The sequence below is a fragment of the Rhinolophus sinicus genome, linkage group LG14 (genome assembly GCF_036562045.2).
Source record: "Rhinolophus sinicus isolate RSC01 linkage group LG14, ASM3656204v1, whole genome shotgun sequence".
Classification (NCBI taxonomy): Eukaryota; Metazoa; Chordata; class Mammalia; order Chiroptera; family Rhinolophidae; genus Rhinolophus; species Rhinolophus sinicus.
Genome location: NC_133763.1, coordinates 9,309,553 through 9,330,457, shown reverse-complemented (window position 1 = coordinate 9,330,457; position 20,905 = coordinate 9,309,553). Strand labels below are relative to the sequence as shown.

The following is a 20,905-nucleotide window of genomic DNA, read 5'->3' as shown; positions in this document are numbered from 1 at the left end:
GAGGCAGAGTTTGGAAATGGGCCTGGAAATAATGGAATGATTTTCAGGTGAGACCTGGAAAGGGGCTTCCCAGAAGGAGAGACTCCAGTGGGCGTGCAATGGCTCAGGAGGGTGCAAGCACTGTTGAGGGTATGGGAAGCTGGTGGAACATTTGCCAACAGGGAAGTGCTATGGTCACGGTTGTAGTTGGGGGAAAGTAATCTGCAGAAAGTATATGAAATGTATGGGAGGGTGGAAAGACTGGAGGCGCGGGCGGGACATTCTGCAGGTCCCTGGAAATGTGGAGCTGAACCTTGGAAACAGGGCTAGCGATAAAGTCCAGGAATCTGAGAGTCCTCTTCCTCTTCCTAGCGTTCATACTGGAGAAGCCCCAAGAAGAGCAGAGGACCAGGATAAGTCCTGGGTGGAGGGCGATGGTCTCCGAAGGGTCAACTTCTACACTAAACATCCCACCCAACACTGGCATTTCGAAACACCACCCAGCCCAAGGTAAGGCCAATAGGGAGGCAGGACACCAAGGTGTTGAGAACCCTAGCTAGCGGTTCCAGTGCACATCAAGGCTAAAACAGAAGCAAGGTTAAATGAGATCTATTTAAAACTGAGTGTATCTGGATTTCCATGGCCATCTTTCTTGGCCTAAAGAAACTCAGTAGGGAGCCCCAGGTTTAAATATACTGCCATGACCTACGTTCTTTCAAGCTACTTGGTTTTCCTGAAAGCCCCAGTAACTAATTGGGCCAGCTGTCTCTACCTCGTACCTGTTAAGGAGCATGTCAGCAACTTGGAGAGCTCAGTGGTGATATTACTCAAGTTCGTCCTGTCTTTACCGCGCCCAAAGGTAAGGGAAAGGTCTGAGTGTCCATCCGGCGGCCTTGCCAGGGAGGAAGTTGGCACAGTTCTCCAGGTGGCAGGGAGAGCAAGCAGGCAAAGAAAAAGAAAAAAAGAAAAACCAGAGTGTGAATAGCGCCCCCATGGGAAGCAAGAGTTACAGCTGCCCCCGACCTGGCTTTTCCCACAGACCCAGGAAAGCGGGGTTACTGGGGCTGGCGACGTCCCCGAGCTGAGCTGGAGGTGTTAGGAGGAAAGTCAGGTCCTCTCTGCGCTGCTGGTTTCCCCTGCACCCCTCCTCCGAGAAAATCCTCCGGGCTCCATCACTCAGGAGCGATCTGTCCTCGCCCCAGATCCCGGGTCGCGCAGCGGGTCCCGAGTGAGGGTCGCGCCGGGGCGGGCGCCGGGACAGCCCACCGCTGGAAGCAGAAGGGCCCCGGGAATCCCACGAAGCCTCCCGAGCGCGTCCCGGCGGGGCGCCCCGAGCGTTCCCGGCTGCCGAGTGCGCGGCGCCTCCAGGGCTGCGGACCCTCCCGCTCCGCACAGCGAGAGCCAAGGAGGGAAGCAGGTGGGTGTGGAGCCGGGCCGGGGCCACCGCGAGCGGCTGGCGCGCGGGAGGAGAGGGAGGCGCCGCCGAGGTGTGGGCGGCGCCCGTCCGGGCCGCGCCCCGGGTTCTGGGGCGCTGTCCCCGGTCGAGCGCACAGCTCTAGCGCCACCAGGCCGAGCCTGGGTGTCCCCGGCGGTGCCCGGCCGGCCGCAAAGCCCGGCCACCCGGGCCCGCCGCCCACCTCGAGAGCCGCGAGCACCCTGGAGGAGGAGGAAGAGGAGGAGGCAGTGGCCGCTCCAGCCCGCGGGTGCGCGGAGCGCGGGAGGAGGCGGAGCGCGAGGTGGGGTGGCCGCGGGCGGGTGTGCGCGCCGGGCCGGCGCCCCCGAGCGTCCCGCCTCGCCTCCGGCGCCCAGCCTCTTTCCCTGCTCCGCCACAGACACACACCCACCAAGCACCCACCACCCTGCGACCTGGCCGGCCGCCGCGCCGCGGGTCGCCGGAGCGAGCCGTAACTCCCGGCTGGCGCGCCGAGCTCAGCCCCGCTCGATTTTTCCTGTTCGATCCCAGCCCTCTCTTGCTGGGCGGCGGCGGCGGCAGGGGGATGGGGGGCCCGCGTGGGGAAGGGGGTGAAGATCGATGAAGATTATTGTTCTTTTTAAGGATGCCCTAGCTTCCATCCGCCGCCTCTCCTTTGAGCCTTCCTACTACAGACTGTGAACCAGAGTCAGGGATGTAAAGAGAGAGGGAAAGACGCCGGGAGCTCCAGCCAGCCGGGGAGACCCTCCTCTCGGTGGAGGGGAGGGGGATTTCCAGCGACAGATCATTGGAGAAAGGGATCGTCGCAGGGAGAGGCGCCCCCGAGGGAGCGGGAAATCCCACAGCCCCTTGTGGCTTCAGCGGGTCTGTGGGAGCTAGGTAAGTGGCAGGGGGGGCCATTGCTGCTCTCTGAGGGGGTCTTCCTTTAAGAATGAATCATCGCGGGCAGCCTAGCCAGACTTGACTTTCTAAAGGAATTGGAAACTGCCATATGGCGCCGAGTGGACTTACAAAGCTGACTTAGCCCCGAGAAGGGTATTAATGTAAGGCTCTATCCCCGAGAGGAAGGCGCTCAAGTGTTAGCCCCTGAGAAGCTTGCGAGCAACCTGCCTGCGAAGGGATGGGAACTGTTAGGTATTTCTAGGAGATGAGCACTGTTGCCTTTATGCACACACTTGTGGGACCGGATCTGGGGAGTGTGATGTCCGTGATGCATGAACAGCTAGCTCTCAGAACACAGAGACGTGCATGCATTTTATTCTTCGAGCGGTGGTGCACCGTCTCTGTTCTGGAGCACGGTTCCTGGGAGGGAGGAGGAGTCTCTAAGGAAAGAGCTACTTGGCTGTTTGCAACACACTGGGCTAGGCTAGGGGACTTGGGAATACAGTTGCCCTGAATGGCACTACAAGACACCAACCATTTGCCTCCTCATTTGCTTCCAGTGCTTAATAACCGTTTTCGAAACAGTATACTGCCATCCATTTTCTCGAATTATGAGCATTTTTGTGTATTCATTCATAAAAATTGTCAGTGTGCCATATGCACAAACATACCACTTATGCATTCTTTATGATTGCACAAGTGCTATAATAATAGATGCAAGAGTGTACTGGAAAATTTAGGGAGCACATATGTACCTAGGGTTAATTTCATGCAGGTTCAACATTCCTTCTAATCAAGTTATGCAATAATGGCAAATCTTAAATAGCATTTCACATTTGTGTTTGCAGTGATTGGTTTAGGGATTTTGTTGGGAATTTGATTTTTTTAAGCTCAGCTCAAAGAAAAAGTAAGAATTTGTTATTGTTTTTAAATGTGTATTGTGTAGGACAGAGGTCTTTTGGTTTATTTACCAACAAAGTCAATGGAGACCTTGCATTTCATAGGACAAGAGAAAGGTATATTCCAGTCAAAGATCTGAAGTCCAACTTGTCAGTACTGAGTAACTTAGAGGAAAGATTTTGGAAAATAGGGTAACATTTAAAAAAATTATATGTGTATAAAATAAAGTTTTACTTTATCCATTTCACTCTTTGAAGGGGTGTGTGTGTGTGTGTGTGTCAACAAATGTAAAGTTGTCCGAAGCTTACTTGTAATACCGAATAAGATCTATAGACATCTAGACTAGAAAGTTCTTGATTCTTAAATTAACCAAAACTTCAACAGTTCAGTAATTTGGCACATTATGCATATGTATGAGCATTTAATTGCAGCTAGAAGTGGTGTTTTATAATAGAGGGCGTAAGTAACTAAGGTGCTTAGTTGTGTGGCTGCCTAGACTTTCTGAGAATATTGAGGGTCCCATGGATGAATAACTTTTTTTCCCCACTGAATAAAAAGTACTCTCTCCACCTAAAAGACTTAAGGTGCCTCCACAAAGTAAACACTATAATCCCCTCCCTCTTGCTGTCAGGCTCAGACCAGTTGTTTATCAGGAATAGAATTCTGTCTAATGTACTTGTTTTCCTTTGCTGGCTCTATTCAGACTCTTGGAGAAATGAGTGAATCACTTGGCAGTTGTCTTTGCTTCTTCGTCCTTTTCACCTTCACTTTCCCCTGTCCATGTTAGTATTCCCAAATCTCCCTCATACACAAACACGCAGACTCCAAAAAAATAACTCCATTGCCTGCCACTTTGAGAATGCTAGTGTCTCTTTTCTTTGCCTCTTCTTTTTCTAGATAGTCAATCCAGGCATCTTTTGACATTATTTCCAATCTCATGTTTCTCCAAATCCCACAGCTCACCTTTCCAAGCATGTATGTTTACTGACTATTCAGACGGGATTAGTGAAAATTGTTCACCTTATCCAGTCCTTTCTCTTTGCCTTTTAAAGTTTCATTATTGACACCATGGAGCAACTGTGGGCATGAACTTACTCTTTTAATTTCCAGTGTGGTAATAAGAGTGAGCCTGCTAGAAAAAATGAAATGACAAGTTATGCTTTCGGTCCTATCTCCTGGCAACTTAAAAGCATGTCATCTGCCCAGGATTTTTGTCTACCTGCCTGCATGTCTGTGGAAAAATCTTCATTAAACATTGCAAAAATATTTTTCTCTTGAATTTGTATCTAGCATTTTGAATTGGTATTCTAGAAAGACTGGTTATGGAAGTAGACAAAATTACTGGTAAAATGCAGGAAACCTACAAGATATACTTATGCTGACCTAATGCATTTTTTTCCTAAAGAAATTATAAGGAATTAATCAGTTCCTTGAAATGTGCTATCCCTTAGAGACTAATTCCTAAGGAACATCATGAAAAGTTGTGAGGACATCTCCTCATGCACATTTGAAGGTAAATATATAAGGTTAAGACATATATAAGAATGTAACATTATTTGAGATTTGCTTATATTTGTCAAGTGGATTTTGCATACAGTCATGACGCCTATTATTTTCACAAGGGCTTCCGAAGAGTAGACAGTTCACATGCCTTATATGTGATGTTTTTGTAAGTTCCGAGTATTTTTTAAGGTAAAAGTGTGTGGCCTTGTCGCTCCTGAAATGATAAAATCAACTTTATAGAATCCCAGACTCTTACATGTTTCAGTCATATGCAACTGTCTTCGTGCTCTAGATCTAAAGCCCATTCGTGTTCATAGCTTGTTTCCTCCTTGTGTTTGTTTCTTCAATATATATCCCCACCAACTTTTTACTGCAAGCCCAGGTTGTCAGGCAGAAGGTCAAATGTATGAGACCAGGGGCTCCTTGGCCTGTGTAAACCAAACCCTACTGCTTTTTCTTTAAGGGGAAAGGGCCTGTTCCTTTCGGTTGAATTGTACCTATTTATACATGTATTTTATCATGTCTGATTTCATATCATGTATCCACTCTTTCATTAATTCATTTATTACTCATTAAGTATGTATAAATAGAAGAGTGCTTGATTAGACTGTAACAAATGAAAAGCAGGTAGGAGGCGTCTGTCGTTCCTGCCCCTCAAGGATTTTTTCCAGTTAGAGAGTGAAAGTTGAATAACTAAAGAATCACGTATACAGTTCAAAATCAGGGCTCTCCTGCTTGCAGCAATGTATTTACAACCTCATATTTAATGAATTAATTAGGGCAAATTCATTAAGAGGATCATAAAATTTTGTCACAGTCTATGCATTGGGGAACTATTAGAGAACAGTTATAATTGATAACTTATGAAAATGATTAATTTTTAGATTGAAATTAAATTAAAACATTATAAATATGTATATTATATTTTAATAATATTTATTTTATTTGTATAAACAAGATGATGATGATGATGATGATTATTATTATAGCAAACACTTGAGCCAGGAGATGTTTTAAGTGTTTTACAAATATTAAATATTTTAATTCTCAAAACCATTCTATGAGGCATCTCTCCCTAATACTCTTTACTAAATACATATGGAAATTAATCTACAGAGACTTTTCTTGTTGAAAGTCACATAGGAAGTAAATGGTATAGTCAAACTTGAACTTGGGCCTTTTGGCTCCACTTAACCACTATATTAAGAAGTATTAAGAAACACGATGCCAGGCAGAATGAAAAAAGATGTTTACAGCTCCTAGATTATTTGCTATCTTCCCATTAAAGGATACCATAGTTATTCTTGCAGGGGATGCTTAGAAAAGGCCAAAAGTATGAACTTTGTTTTAAATAGGAGAAAACCCCACCATTTTCAACACGAATTGGAAGTCAGAAGGTAGTTTAGTTAGAGGCTGATTTTTAAAAGATGGGTGGACTTTTATCAGAATGCTAAAACATTAGGAAATACGGCCTTTACAGTGATGACAGAGAGCAAGGCTGGCTGAGATAGGTGAGTTGACTGATTAATTTCTAATGATTATTTTCATTTTTAAAAAATGGAGTGACTTATTTTTAATATAGTATATTTTATTATTTTTAGAATTATGTGTTCTTATATTTAAATATTTATTAGTTTTGCAATATAATTTTCATTTACCCATGTCACCATTTTTCCCCCTGAAAAAGTACACCCCCAATGTCTTAATGGGAATTGAAATATAGCCACTTAACAAATTTACTGTCTAGGGTCTAGAGTGCATTTATTTTATGAAGTGACAAATAACTGTAATGAAATCATATAAACATAAATCATATATTATTGACATTTTCATCAAGGAATGTTTATATAATATTTGAAGTACAGTTCTTTCTAATAGCCACTGCTTGTAGTTAGGTGAAAAATGCCACCTGGATTAAACTTGGAAGATAAAATGGCTAAATATTACCCACACGATGCCATATAGTCAAATATTTAGATACATCCTTGTAATAGGTTGACATTTTAATTTTTCTCGCAGACACCAGGTCTCACAGGCTCAGTCACACTGTATAGACAACTCTTAGCCTGCAATTGGCATGTAGCATAAAATTTGACTTTAAAAGTTTGTGGGGTATTTTCGGAACTTCTAATACGTTTATAGAAACTGTACTTTAAATGCTGTGTAGGTCACCAGACCAATCTACAAATGCCCCTTTCATCAATAATATACCTGAAGTACAGAAATGTTATTACTAAAAACACAACCAGCATGATTAGCAATATTCCTGGGGAATGATTTGATTTAAATAATACTTATTAACTGCTTCTTCTCTGCAGGGCCCTTTGGGGATACGGAGGTGAACACAGCATTGCATGGACCCACAAGGAGGCGAGGGAATTGAGAGAGTTTGGACGTAACTGACTGACATTAGGCAGAATGAAGAAAGCTTTATAATATTGGTGTAGGCAAAATGTTGAATAATTGATTCAGAGTTCTATTGTGAAAGCCAGGGACTGCATATCTCTTCAGGAGTCTCATTAGTTATTTCATCCTTACGGTATCTGCTGAGCTCCTTCTTTGTGCCGAGCCCTAAACTAGGTGTTGAGGACATAAATTTGAATAAGACATCATGCACTTACAGCCTGCACGTGTAGACAAATAAATCATAACAAAATGTCGTGAATGCTATTGGAGCATGAAGGCAATTTAGCAGAGTAGTTAGTTGCCTAACAGAAGCATCCCAAGAGGAGAAAAAAATAGGGTTTCTTTGAGTTCCTAGACGTATGTAGTCATGATTCTCTACTCAATCAGACCCTATACCCACCCCCGCTTTAAGCAGTATTTTGTAATATCCTTTTATTTTTCTGAAAGGATATTTATAGATAATATAGCCTGTCTATTCATGCAGTGTTTTAAAAATGAATATAAATTCTCTATCTATAATAGAAAAAAGAAATAAAAGGAAAGCAGCTTATGAAAATTGTAGGTACCGTAATATAAGACCGGGTCTTATATTAATTTTTGCTCCAAAAGACACCGCAGAGCTTATGTTCAGGGAATGTCATCCTGAAAAATCATGCTCGGGCTTATTTTCTGGTTAGGTCTTATTTTCGGGGAAACACGGTATATCGATATGTGTACATTTGGGTATAACTACCCTAAAAAGATGTAAGAAAGTAGTCCGATGCTTGCTACTTAAAATGAGTAACTTTGGATTTAAGAGAAAATATTCAACTGAACACTGGTGACACTTTTGTAGTTTTGACATTTTGCTGTAAGAACAAAGTAAATATATATTCATTGAGTGTGATAGCTACAATTGAAAACAGATGTGGGTGTGTTGTGTTAGTGAATCAGTTATGAGCAGCGTATAGTTGGTGACGTGACTTTCCAAAGTGGTGAGACAATCTTGGAGAAGTTCCGAATATGGTAGTTATATTCCTAGAAAATTCCTATGTAAAAATATTTTGTGTACAACAGGGTGAGGATCTAGTCACAGATAGTAATAAAAGCAAGTGTCTCACTTACATATGTGTCTGATGAGAAGCGTAAAAATTATGGAGGACACAGACTTCCCAGCCACATTGTCGGGTTTCTTGCATTCCTGGGCCTTGCCTTCCAAATATTTAACAATTTTAGAAAACTCACTCAGAAGGGCTGCAGTTATCCCGTTCAGCAACACTGATTATGGCCATATCCTCCCATTGAAGGAGCCCAATCCAATTTTAACGCATAATTGGGCTATTTTGAAAAAGCAGAACTCGCTTAAGTTTTTGGTAGGGACATAAATTTGGAGGCTGACTAAATAATAAAATAAACAGCCAGAAAATTAAATCACATTGATTACTAAACATTAGCCCTGTCCTAACAGTAGGCACAATACGTGAAGCTGGCTGATCTGATCGTTACTGTCAGAGTTTCGTTTTCTACGTGGGCGTGACAGGCAAGACTTGGCAGACGAAGTGACACCTAAGCTAATTTTTTAAGAGAGGAGGACACACTCTCCAGGCTAAAAAGGAAGCAGTTGGATAACATTTGAGGCAGAGGGAACAACATTTGCAAAGCAGTGTCATAAAAAGGGCTTGGCTCGTAACGGGGGCTCAACATTGGCAAGTGTAGGCAAGTGATGGGCGAAGAGACCAGAGAAGAAAGTTGGGGATCAAATGTGAAAGGTGCTGTATGCCATGTTGTGTCATTTGGATTCGATCCCAGAGGACAGGCAGTGAGGGTCAACTGCAATTTTATGTTGAGTGATACGGTTCACTTTTATTGGGGGACAGTCTTGTGCTAGCATGAGAAGGTGGACTATAAGAGCAGAAGCAATTGATGCCTGGGGGACTGGTGAGGAATACAGGTGGGATGGTGCAGGTGACCTTCAATGGGAGTGGTGAACACAGGAGGAGGGTGTGAATTCCCAATGACACATACTTGTAATCCAAGTGTCGCCACCTCTTCCAGCCCCCAACACAAGTCATAACAGCGGGCTCTAAGCCCCCTCTTTCTTCTTCAAAGGTCATTGTATTAGTTGAGGTAACTTGAGCGTCCTGAACACCTCTCCATATTTCAGTGGTTAATAGAGTAGAAATTTACTTTGTGCTCATGTGAGTGTCCAATGTGTGTGTTCCGTAATTTGGGGACCCAGGTTCTTTCTGTCTACATGAAGGACGTGGAGTTCTCTGTGTCTGGCTGGCAGCTGTGGGAGACCATGTACCTAGAAAAGGCACACCCAGGAAGTGACGCCTTGCTTCCATTCGCACTCTCTGGGCAAGGTCATCACATCGCTCCATCTGTATATAAAGAGGAGACTATGTAACCCCTGGCTGGGCAGCCACTCCCAGCGACATTTCTGTGTCATAGAAGGAGAAGCACACATTTTGTGAAACAGCGATTTTTATCACAGTGTCCTTCTCTGGCGACATGTAGGAAAATCTCAGCGCCGGGAGACTACCCGAAGCCCCTCGGTGCCAGCATTAATCTCAAAGTCCAGGTTCGATGGGTGATGCTAAGTTCCCCTTCAACCCGCATTAAATGTGGATATGGCCCCTTGTTGTCCAGAAGCGGTTATGCTAAAAGGCAGGTTTATCAGCCTCCCATCATACAAGGATGATTGGGTACAGAATAACTGCCTTCAGAATTTCCCTTTGGGAAAGGGAAGAATGGGTGACACAGAGCAGTCATTGGCCCATAACGTGGAAGAAATATACTAGACATTGCTAAAGACCTCCTGCCTAGCAGTGGGAAATCCTCATTAGAACCTGGTATTGCTGTCTTGGAAGAACTTCTTTGTTCATTGTTCCCCATAGCCCCGGCCACCCTCTGGGAGCTTCTTGTCCATTACTCTCCATGGCCACATCCAAAATGGGTGTCAGGAAGTACGTCCTTTTTGGGAGTTGTATTACTTTCTCAGCCGGTGTCTTACTGGTCCACATTTGGATGCCTAGTCACTGTTCTTTTTGTTTTTGTTTTTAAGCCAGTCTCCCAGTTTCTTTGACAATACAATTCCCTCAAAATCTTCATAGGTTTCTTAGCTATTCGCTGTCAGTTACACCACTCACTACAGTGGAAGTTCTTTCCGATTCATAATTCTTGAACTTGCTTCCTTTCTTTGCTCATGTCTCAACCACCCGTGTCTCAGGCGATTCTTTTGCTGTCATGTGAAACAATAGGCTTGGGTAGTTCAGTAACATCACTCATCAGGCCTTTGCTGCAAGGCAGAGTCACTTCCTCCAGCTGGGAAGTCTTGATGGACATCTGTTAGTCAAAGCCTTTTCAGTGTTATTCCTCACCAGTAAGAGGCCCTGAAGCAGTGAACTGTGATAGCTTTAGAGTCTTACATTTCTAGACGTTGGCGATTCACCTGTATTTCTGTTCTCAAAGTAGCAAACTCTTTCCCGAGCTCAAACATTATCTTGTAATTCCTTGATAGGGGTGTTAGGAGCAACCCTCACCCACTAGCATTCTGGATCTTCCCAGCCATTTCCTCTAGAGCTGTATATAGATCTGCCCTCTAAGTTAGTGCAGTTTTGCCGCAATGTAATAGGGTTTCAGGCCTCCAGTTTTCTACATCTGTTTCCTGGCCAATGCCCAATGCCACGTATATAGATTTTTGTAAAGTCATCACCCTCTTCAAGGTATCAGTTTCAGAATAAGTTAGGATGATGCTAGCTGCTGTAATAAACTGAACTGTTAGCAGCTTGACATAATAAAAGTTTATTTCTTACCCACATAACAATCAGATGGAGAGAGAGCAGGAGAAAGAGACAGAGAAGTCTAAGTGAGGAGAAAGGGAGAATCAGGAAAACATTTCTAATTCTCAAACATTTTGGCTCAGAAGTGATGACCACAACACTTCTGCCTGTAGTCCACTGACGAAAACTGGTCAAATGGGCCACCTAGATGCAGGAGGGCTGGGAAATGTAATCCCTGGCTTAACAGCAGCTCCTTAGTGACAACTCTCTCTTACAAAGGTGAGGCATAAATTTCGGTAGACAATTAGCTGTCCCTGCTGTATTCATTTTCTTGCAGAATAAATTAGGGTGGGGGGAAAGGGGTTTGAATTACATCCACTCGCTAGTTAATCCATGCTATGATGACATCTCCCCACCTCACTCCTGTCATTTCTTTGGCTCTCCACCCAGATTTCTGGGACTCATATATCTTTCTTCTCTAAAGCCTCACTAGTAGTAGCTCTTTTATGTAACGGACTCTGGCTGAGTGCTTTAGGATAAAGGATGATAATTACACCGCAGACAAGAAACTAATTCTAATTGAATGTTAGATGTCCCTGCTCCTAGAAATGCATTTGCCATTTCTCACCATAGGGCTTTGCTCACTGGTCTGCATCTCTCTGGGGCCCAGATACCTGCCTTATGGTAGACTTTTCCCTTCCTCTTTACATCTCTTCATCAAAGATTTTCCCGGTATCCTTTCTTAAGTTCCAGTGGAGATGGCATGCAAGACCACAAGGGAACTTGGCCATAATAGTCAAACAGTCCATTAAGGTTTTTTCCAAAACAAAGCAGCCGTTCTTTCTCTAAACGAACTTGATGCTTTCTCATACATAGTCTAACTGGCTCAAAATTGTAGCCAGCTTTTTAAAAAGGCATGTGGATATTCATTAAGCATTTTCATATGTAAAGCCCTCTTTTAAGTCGCCAGGTTAAACAAAATTGGTTTTGACCCTCATAGAACCCCCAGACCCGTCTTAGTGGCCAAGTGAAGTGAGTCAGTCTTAGGCCCAAATGATCGATGATTCTCTGTGAACTCTGTGGAAAGGAAAGGTGATGGGCAAGCCTACTGGAAAAGAAGAGGTGAGGGTGACACTTGTGGAGTGCAGAGCAGCATGTGGGCTGTGGTGTTCTGAACTGGGGAAGCTGGAGTATCGTGCCGCCTTTATGACCCAGAGATCCTTTTGGGCTCTGCTTCTGGTCACCCGGTTCATTTTTTGCAGGCTCCAGGACTTGAGCTATTTGGTTCTTTACCCACTTTCTTCTTTTATTTTCTAACAGTGGGTGCTCAGTAATGTCAAGATAAACTCGGCCTAAATAGAGATCAGCCAGGTGTGCAAATGTGGCATCCGGGGAGAATGGAGACAGAGGGCAGATGGCAATCCAGGTTGGTAGGAAGATAGATTTGAGGAATATCGGGAAAGTCCTGGCGAAACATCGGAAAGGGAGTCTGGGAGCAGGAGTATTTGCAGATTAGACAGGCAGCGGCCAGTGGGATTGGGGTAACCCAGCCCATGGGCTCAAATGCTCTGGTTTGTGGGCACTTAGCATTTAGGAAGTGGTCTTTCTTAAGCAGGTTGCAGGGGTCTAAAACCATTGAAATACAGGTGTCTGTTTTCAGGAAAACTACGGATGGTCACGTTATCAGCACAGGGATTCAGACATGGTAGACAAGACCCTTTCCTATTCCCAAACTACCATCACCTCTTTCTGGACTGCCATGAAAGCTTACTAACTGGACTCTTAGTTTCTTTTGTTGTCCTCTCAATCTAGCTTGCCCTTTGCTTTTTAGTTTTACAAAAAAATAAAGTAAATCAATCAATAAAAAAATTTTAAAAATTTGATCAATGTCACTCATCTACCCTGAAATAATTTCCCACTTTTCTTAGGATACAGGCTTCAATCTTTACTTGAGGGGTTACCATAGTCCTTCTTCATTTGCCAAACCATCACGAGTTTGGAGTAAGGCCATGGTTCGTAGCAGACTCTGGTAAGCCTGGCTCTGTCTGCCAGCCTTCTCTTATGTACACTCGCCCCTTGTTTTCTCCTACAATCTACCATAAGGCCAGGACACGTAGTTGTTTGGGATACCCTCTCTTCCCTCTTTCATGTACTTAACTCTCAATCATGTCTCTCATCTCAGGTCAAAAGCCACTTGCTCAAAAAAGTCTCCTTGGGCACCTAGAATAGGGCAGGTCTCTCCACTATTCTCTTGTCGAGAGAAAAGAGATGGGCCCCAGAGATGGCTTACATAGTTATATATGCTTCTAGAAATGGATATTTCTAGAATTTAAGCCACACTGGTTTGGGACCTTAGGGTTTCCTAAAGTAATTCATATTAATAACAGTCCAGGCCTGCACTGTCTCATAGTGTAGCCAGTAGCCACACATGACTATTTAAATTTAAATCAAATTTAAAATTTAATTGCTCAGCCTCACAAGTCCAATAGCTTCTGTCGCTGGTGGCTGCTGTATCGGAGAGCGCAGACTAGGAAATGTCCATCAGCCCCTCAAGTTCTACTGGAAAGCACCCTGTGTTCTCCTTTGCAGCACTTACCTTATTCTAACTTTACATTGTGGGTAATGACCTATTTACTGTCATTTCCCTGTGTGATAAAGCTCGATAAAGGCAGAGATTGTCCTTAGTCACGTCTTTATCCACAGCCTCTCCACAGCTCCAGGCACGTAGTTGATGCTCATTGTTTATTTGTCGAATCAGTGAGTGAAGGAACGGATGGGGCCGAGACCTAAGTCAGGTTCTAGGTCACAAAGCAGCACCCGGGATGCCGTGCCCAACAACAGCTGCCCAGGATGGGGCAGAATTAAGACCAGATTAAGTGTGCCCGGTGGTGAGCTGCCAGGCCATGGCCCTGCACGCTTTTACACTCACGTACTCTTTACATTCCGCTTGACAAGGGCCAGGATGGTCCTAGAGTCTGGGATGGGGCAGAGCTTGTAAGTGGAGGTCCCGGGGCTCCCACTGGTCAGAATGGAGGCAGCTGGCAGGAGATACAGCCAAGACAGAACATGGGACTTCCAACAGAATTTTTCTCTCGTCCCTATTTCAGAACAGAACTCAGTCTCGTCACTTGACAGGAAGTCGTCTAGGCCAGTGCTTTCCAGTAGAACTTGATGTGACAATGGACATTTTCCAGTCTGTGCTGTCCAGTACAGTAGCCCCTCGCCACAGAAGCTGTTGGACTTGGGAGATTTAGAAATTCAATTCTAAATTTGATTTAAATTTATTTATTTGTTTGCTTATTTTTAATTTGATGTGTGGCTAGTGGCTACAATGTGAGACAGTGAAGGCCTGGAGTGTTATGAAGATGAATTACTTTAGGAAACCCTAAGTTCCAAAAGCAGTGTGGTCTACATTCTAGAAATATCCATTTCCAACCTGGCCTCCAGTGAACCATATATAAACAGGTGAACCATCTCTGGAGCTTAGTGCCCATTTTGACGCTCTGATGAATATCTCCCTGGTCCTTTCTAGCGAAGATCTGAGTGCCCTGTGTTTTGTTCCTGTCCGTAGGAATTGTTCTGTATCAAAGGGATCATTTTCTTTATGTGAACTGTACGAAGTGTAAAATGTTATCTTTGCAACTATCTGTGTGGTGTGAACTTAAGAGTTTCCTCATGCTCACTTTGCCCAAACAGGATTGTTTTTCTTTTGTTGTTCCCTCTCCTCCTCTCTCCCTCCTCCTTCCCCTATTCTTGTTTCCTTTCTAACCTCTGAAATGACAGAAACCCAACACTTTGTCCTTTCACAAGTTCCTTTTTTTTTTTTTTTTTTTTTTTGCATATTGATTTCTTTTGTGCTTATTTACAAAAGTGGTTGTATCAGTTCAGATTGTGAACCAAAAAAAAAAAATCTCTGAAATGATGCTAGCTCTTGACATGCCAACTGATACATTGTTGGAGATTTATCAGCTATAACAACTTCAATATTTATGTAAATTATGGAAAGAATGTAAGGTGAAGTATGGTACTGAATTTTTTGTAGTTATCACCTAGATAACATTATAACTGCTGTTAAGCCTATATACGCTCCCATGTGACTGGATCTCTTGAATTCTTTGTCCTGCTTTTTACAAATGAAAAACTTCCCAGGAAATTAATAGAAGAATGAGAAAGTGATGTTTAGAAGGCAAAATCCTGAAATATACCAGTAAAGTAACATTTGAAAAGAGATGGTCCGTCTTTAGTCTTTTTTCCCTAGTCTGTATAGCTTAGAACAAATGTGTCTTGTGGCTTTCATGCTAAATGTCTCCAGTTCATAAAATCACAATTATTAATCAGACTATCATTAAATTTTAATTTACTTTGGAGATAAATGTCATTTTAAATTTGGAATCCTAATTTTTTCTAAATCTAAGGAGAGCATTTTCATTAGGCGTTATAGAAAGAGTGCACATAGAAAGCTTAGAAGCTATTAAAAAGCTACTTCTTGAACTTGGCTTCTAGTTTCATTCAGGCCCAGCAAAATACTTGGTTTCCAGCATAAAAAACACAGTTTGTAATCGATATACGCAGCTAAAGTAGAGCATTGTAGTAAGGGTTTCTGTCACTTTTTTAAAATCTAGAGAGCCATTTTTTTTGGCAGGCATTTTATAACATTTGGGATACAGTATTTGATATGTAGTAGGTGCTCAATAAATGTTTGTTGAATGAATTAATGAAATGATTCTTTTAATTCATTAACTCATTGAATTCATTAGTTCATTCGTTTGTTTAAGACCTCAGAAAGCTTTTAAAATTCTAAATGGTGGTTAAGGCTATAGCTCCCATAAATGAACATTATAAAGCCCCTGAATTATGACATCTGCGTTGTTTGCTGGTATTTTATACCTCTCTCTTCCTTTATATCAATATGTTTAAATCAGGCAGGAAGCTTTAATTAAATAAATATTTAAGTGCTAGTTAAATAAATATTTAAGTCCATAATATTCATTGGAGCCTACAAAGCACATGCTAAAAGCACAAATCCAAAAATTCCTGTAATATATTCCTTGAAGTCATCCTATGGTTTCCTTAAGAGCAAGGGTTACTTTATCGTTTTGTGTCCCCTGCCCTCAGTGTACTGTGACAGCCAAGGAACACATTGTTTTGGATGAAAGGGAGGCAATGAGAACGGAATAATGGATCTAAGTCAGTATGAGTAATTTATAGTTTATGATCATTCTCCGTTCTGTCCCTTATTGGAATAGTAGAAACTACAGATTTATGTTGCAGTCAGGAATCATTAATAATTTGGTTCAACTCATCAGTATTTGTAGGTTTAACTCGGGGTATGAGATACAGGTCTCCCCTGCTATCTGAAAGCAGTTTCATAGCATTGCTATGAAACCTTTCGTAAGCCAAAATGGTGTCAAGTGAAGAAGCAATCACCTTAGGACACGTCTTGCTAAGAGATGCACAAAATATTGAGTTGAAGCACAGGTTCTCTCAGACACAGTTCAGCGCTATGGCAACTTATAAAACAAACTTTCAAAAAGCAGGGAATCCCTGCAGTTACATTGCTCTTGCTTTACAGTTTTTTCCCTTCCATCATTCTAATTTTATATTAATTTTTGGTGCCTTGAGATAGCAAGGTCTAGTGCAAAGAACAGGGTTTCAGGAACAAGAGACTTGGCTTCTAGGCCTGATATTGAATGGATGCTGGGAAGATCATGTAACTCTACCAGTGTTCCCGTCCCAAATGCTGTGAATTTGATAGTTTTAACATTTAAAAAATATTACTTTAACATCTGTCTCGACTATAAATCTCTAGCGCTGAGACTAATACCATTACTTTTGAAAGTCGCATACTAAAATTTATGTTTAGTTTAAAACATGTCGAACGGCAAAAACAGTTTCCAACCCTATCACCTCTATCCATACAAAAATTGTAACCTTGAATATATTTTATGCATGCCACTTAGGCCAAGGGACAGACATAATGGTACAGGAATTATTTGAGGTTCCATCTCTACTTCTATATCATAATAAAAAGGTTGCTGAAGATTGTTCCCATGTTTCCATTTATCCATCATCCTGAGGCATCTAGAATCTTGCCATTCGAGGAACAGCCTCAGGTGAAGAACATAGGCTTTGAATTAAGATAATGCTGGACTGGAATCCTGGAACCAACACCTTCCTAGTTGTATCACCTTGAGCAAAGAACTCACCTTTTTGAAACTCAGTTTCTTTATCTGTAAATCAAAGATAAAATACCCACCCCAAAGTGGCTGAGAATTAATGAGAATTCTCATTATGAGAATTAAATGGAATAAGCCCAGTGGCTGTATATACTAATCACTCATTGTGTGGTAGACGATGAAAGTGGTAACTATTAACAAAATTCACCAAGGTCATAACTTTGACGCTCCCTCAGACACTACTCCAAAAATATCTTTACCCTCTAGGAAATATAATTTCTACTTATGGACATTTTGATCTTAAGATGAAATAAAATCCACATTGCAAATTTGAATCCCATAGCGATGGCTTATTTTACGCTGACATGCTCTTTTATTATAATCCTGACTACACAAGGCTTGCAAAGTTGAAAAAGAGTGCTTTAAATATCACCATCTAAATCTAAAAGAATTGATTCTTTCCTTGAAGACAAAATTCCACACTGTTTTCCAAAGTATTTATTTGAAGACTGTATCATCTGGTATAAGTCACATGAACTCAGGGCTTCAGTCAGTCCATCTGTGGTCCCTAATTTTCACATTTTTCTTTTAGAAAACGTTGATGGAATATGATGAGCTAATTTTCCTCATCAAATGCTTTGGCGTTTTCTTATCAAATTGTGCTAAATTGTATTATTAGCAGTAAATTTAACATTCTAAGATTCATGGATGCTAGTAGGTCATCTCATCCATCTGCCTTATGTTCGTACCATTATTTATTTATTATCAGTGTAGCTTCTTAGCATTTTACACAACAGAGACACATGGTAGATTGAGAAAGGGGGTAGGGACTGGGGGTGGAATGCTTATAAAGTGCCACACACAGATGGATGCTTAATAAATGTTGTTTAATGATCCTCACTGCTGACAGGGTGGATGAAAACCATTATTCATGAGGGACGTGGAGATGGATGTCTATAGTTAGTGAACCTCTTCCCTTTTCTACTGAATGCACCAAAAAAATACCAAGCATATGATTACTTGTGATATATTCTGATTTTTTTAATTAGGTCTGTTAATGAAGGATCCCACTGATTCGTTAGAAACTTTTTTTTTTCATGCTAGAATTTAGAACACATTTATTTTGAATACACGCAGTCATGAAAGGCACCTATGGAAGTGGCTACACTGAGCATCCGGAGGTGAATTTTGGCAGCAGTCTGCTTTGAGTCTGAAGATATGGCCGCCTATATATTAAGATTAGATTATATTATGATTGGAAAACTTTTGCCTTTCACCTGAAGTTATTTTCCCAATCCCAATACTGTTCTGCTTGTATTTCCATTACTGTAGGGTCATTCCTTTGATTCAAGTTTGCCCTCCTTTTAAAGTCTTCACATGGCAATACTTATGTCACAGAGAAAGAGAAAAGATCATTATTGAAGGGTCTAAGCTCATTCTTTGAAAAAAAAATTTGGACTCACTAACTTTGATACTCTTACTTTATTCTTTTATTAGCGGCAATTGTATTATATTGGCTTGGCTGGCTTGAATGAATGTTTTGCCTAGAAGTGAGTGGAAGCTGAAAACTAGAAAATTCACTTTTGCAAAATTTTAAATTGCAGAAGTTGACAAGAGTGGACTTTTTCCTGTTCTTCATCTCTGACCAGTGGAATCGGTAGATGAACAATATTCACACAGAAATCTCAGAGAACCGTAAGATGTGATAGAAGACATTTTGGAGGCAGTCTTGTCAATCTCTCAACAGGCAAGAAGTGGTTCCTGTGCCTACCTGACAGGTGGTCACCTGGGGTCCACTAGAACATTACTAGGCCCAGTAGTGTTTTGACGCAGCATAGTCCATTTTGGGTCAGCAGTAATTATCAGAAAGTCTTATTTATTAATCACTTGTTCCCTACATAGTTTCAGAAAATCTAGCTCTGATGTTGAACCCAGGCCTTCCTTGTTAAAATGTGCAAATACAGGCCAGTAGAACTTCTAAGCGAATTGGAAGTCAACATAATAAACTGATATTAGATGATGTTAACCAAAACAGAGGATTATGGTGCTCTGAAATTCATTATCCATGCATTCATTCCTTTTGGATAGTCCATTGGTTATCACCTGTGCACCAAAGATGCAAATATGGATAAGAGACGTTCATCACTTTTAAGCACTCACAGCCAAGAAGGTGTTTTCAGTTAAAGTTCACCTTCTTTTCCACTGTAGCTTTTGTCGCAATTGTATTCAGTTGCTTGTATGTTTGTATTTAGAATGTCTGCCTATCTCCCCTAGAATGTAAGCTCCATGATGTCAGAGGCTGTGCCTCCAGCAGGGTAAGGGCTCGTAAATATTTGTGGAATGAATGAATAGGAAAGAATTCTAAGTGAATATAATACAGTGAGGAAGGCATTATAATAGATAGAACAAACGTGTAGCCCATTCTGGCAGAAGAGATTCATTCTCCCTAGACAAGGCATTTGTTCTTGGCCTCGAGTAACGAGTAAGAGTTTATCAGATGGAGAATGTGGAAAAGAGCATTTCAAATATGAAAGTCAGATTGGCTGTGGGGAGTGGCAGGTAGTATGAAGTAGCTGGTATCAGAGGAAAATGATTTTTAAATACATGTTACACTAAACATAAATCTGATCATTTACTTTTTCACTTGGCTACTATTTATTGTGTGTCTCCTACATGCTATGCACTTGAGATACAATGATGAATAAGATCATCAGACATGATTTCTGCCCTCAAGGAACGTAAGATCTCCCGGGGAGATTGGGTCTTTGTCAAATAATCCAAATACTCATCTCCAAAGATATAAAACTGCCGTTGTGACAGGTGCTCCAGGTAAAAAGCACCTGATACTATGTAAATTCTTAAAAGAGGAGGATTATTGTCTCGTCAAGGAAATCAGGGGCGCTAAGTAAGATGTGATCCTCGAGTTGGTATCAGAAGGTGAGGCGGGGAAGAGAATAGAAGATATGCCAGGGGAGAATGGGCCACGAAAAGAAAGAAAAAGCTGCAACGGAAAGAGTGAGAGCAGAGTACGTGATAGAACTGCAGAGAGAGTGGAGGACAGACCTTGCAGTCTCTGTGTTGGACTGTGTCTTTCTCCTTAGAATGGGGGCAGGGAAGCCTCCTCTACAAGAGATTGCCCCTGTCTGGTGTTTGGGCTCCAGTGTGCGGAACTGGCAGAGGGGTCCGGAGCAGAAGGAGGTGGTCACCATAAAAACCCGTACTAGGGAGGCAGAGGAAATGAAAGAGCGATTCTGCCAAGTGCACCTGTCTTCAGAAGAACCCAGTCATGTGGCCTGGCTGCAACCATTACCTTTTGAAGAAACGAACAGTACATAGGAGATAATGCATCTCAATTTAGTGTATGTAGTTTGACTCAGTATTTTCACATGGGGGTAGACAAAGAAATAAAAGCTTTTAGAACTTCGACTAGAAGGTGAAAAGCAAAGAGTAATGAGGTGGGGTGTAATGGAAAGAGGCTTCCGTAGGGATCTACAGGTTCTAGTCCAAGTTCAGCAACTACAGAGGTCAGCCAAGTCACGTGACGTCACTGGTGCTTAGTTCTGACAGTTGTAAATAAGGAAATTGGGCCAGATCATATCCACGCTCCTTTCTGCTCCATTCTATGATTCTAATCTCCAAACATGGGGGTATGTAAACATTATACCAAAGCATGGTATAATGTCTAAGTCATAGAGACTAATCTCAAATCAGACTTATTATTCGAGCTTTTAAAAAGCCATATTGCCTGTAATGTGTTTGATTATGGAGAATTAAGAGACCAGAATGTAATTGGAAAGTGTATTTTCACTATAAAATGGAGCCCAACTGGGAAACATCCCTTGTCAAGAATCTTAACCGCTGAA

The 20,905-nt window shown here is 42.0% G+C and overlaps 1 protein-coding gene and 1 long non-coding RNA gene across 7 annotated transcripts in view; one reads left to right on the top strand and one right to left on the bottom strand.

The window, feature by feature from the left end:
• Nucleotides 1-1,073, bottom strand: part of LOC141568473 (uncharacterized) — a 36,362-nt gene extending 35,289 nt beyond the window's left edge. For all 5 annotated transcript variants that reach the window (XR_012491617.1, XR_012491616.1, XR_012491618.1 and 2 more), the window contains exon 1: nucleotides 759-1,073. This is a non-coding gene — a long non-coding RNA (uncharacterized LOC141568473). The remainder of the gene's footprint in view (nucleotides 1-758) is intronic.
• Nucleotides 1,074-1,095: 22 nt separating this feature from the next.
• KCNB2 (potassium voltage-gated channel subfamily B member 2) overlaps nucleotides 1,096-20,905 on the top strand; it is a 346,236-nt gene continuing 326,426 nt past the window's right edge. The window contains exons 1-2 of one of the 2 annotated variants that reach the window (XM_019725972.2): nucleotides 1,096-1,396; nucleotides 2,036-2,290. The gene's annotated coding sequence lies outside the window, so the exon portion shown is untranslated. The remainder of the gene's footprint in view (nucleotides 1,397-2,035; nucleotides 2,291-20,905) is intronic. The other variant, XM_019725979.2, reaches the window with a different exon arrangement.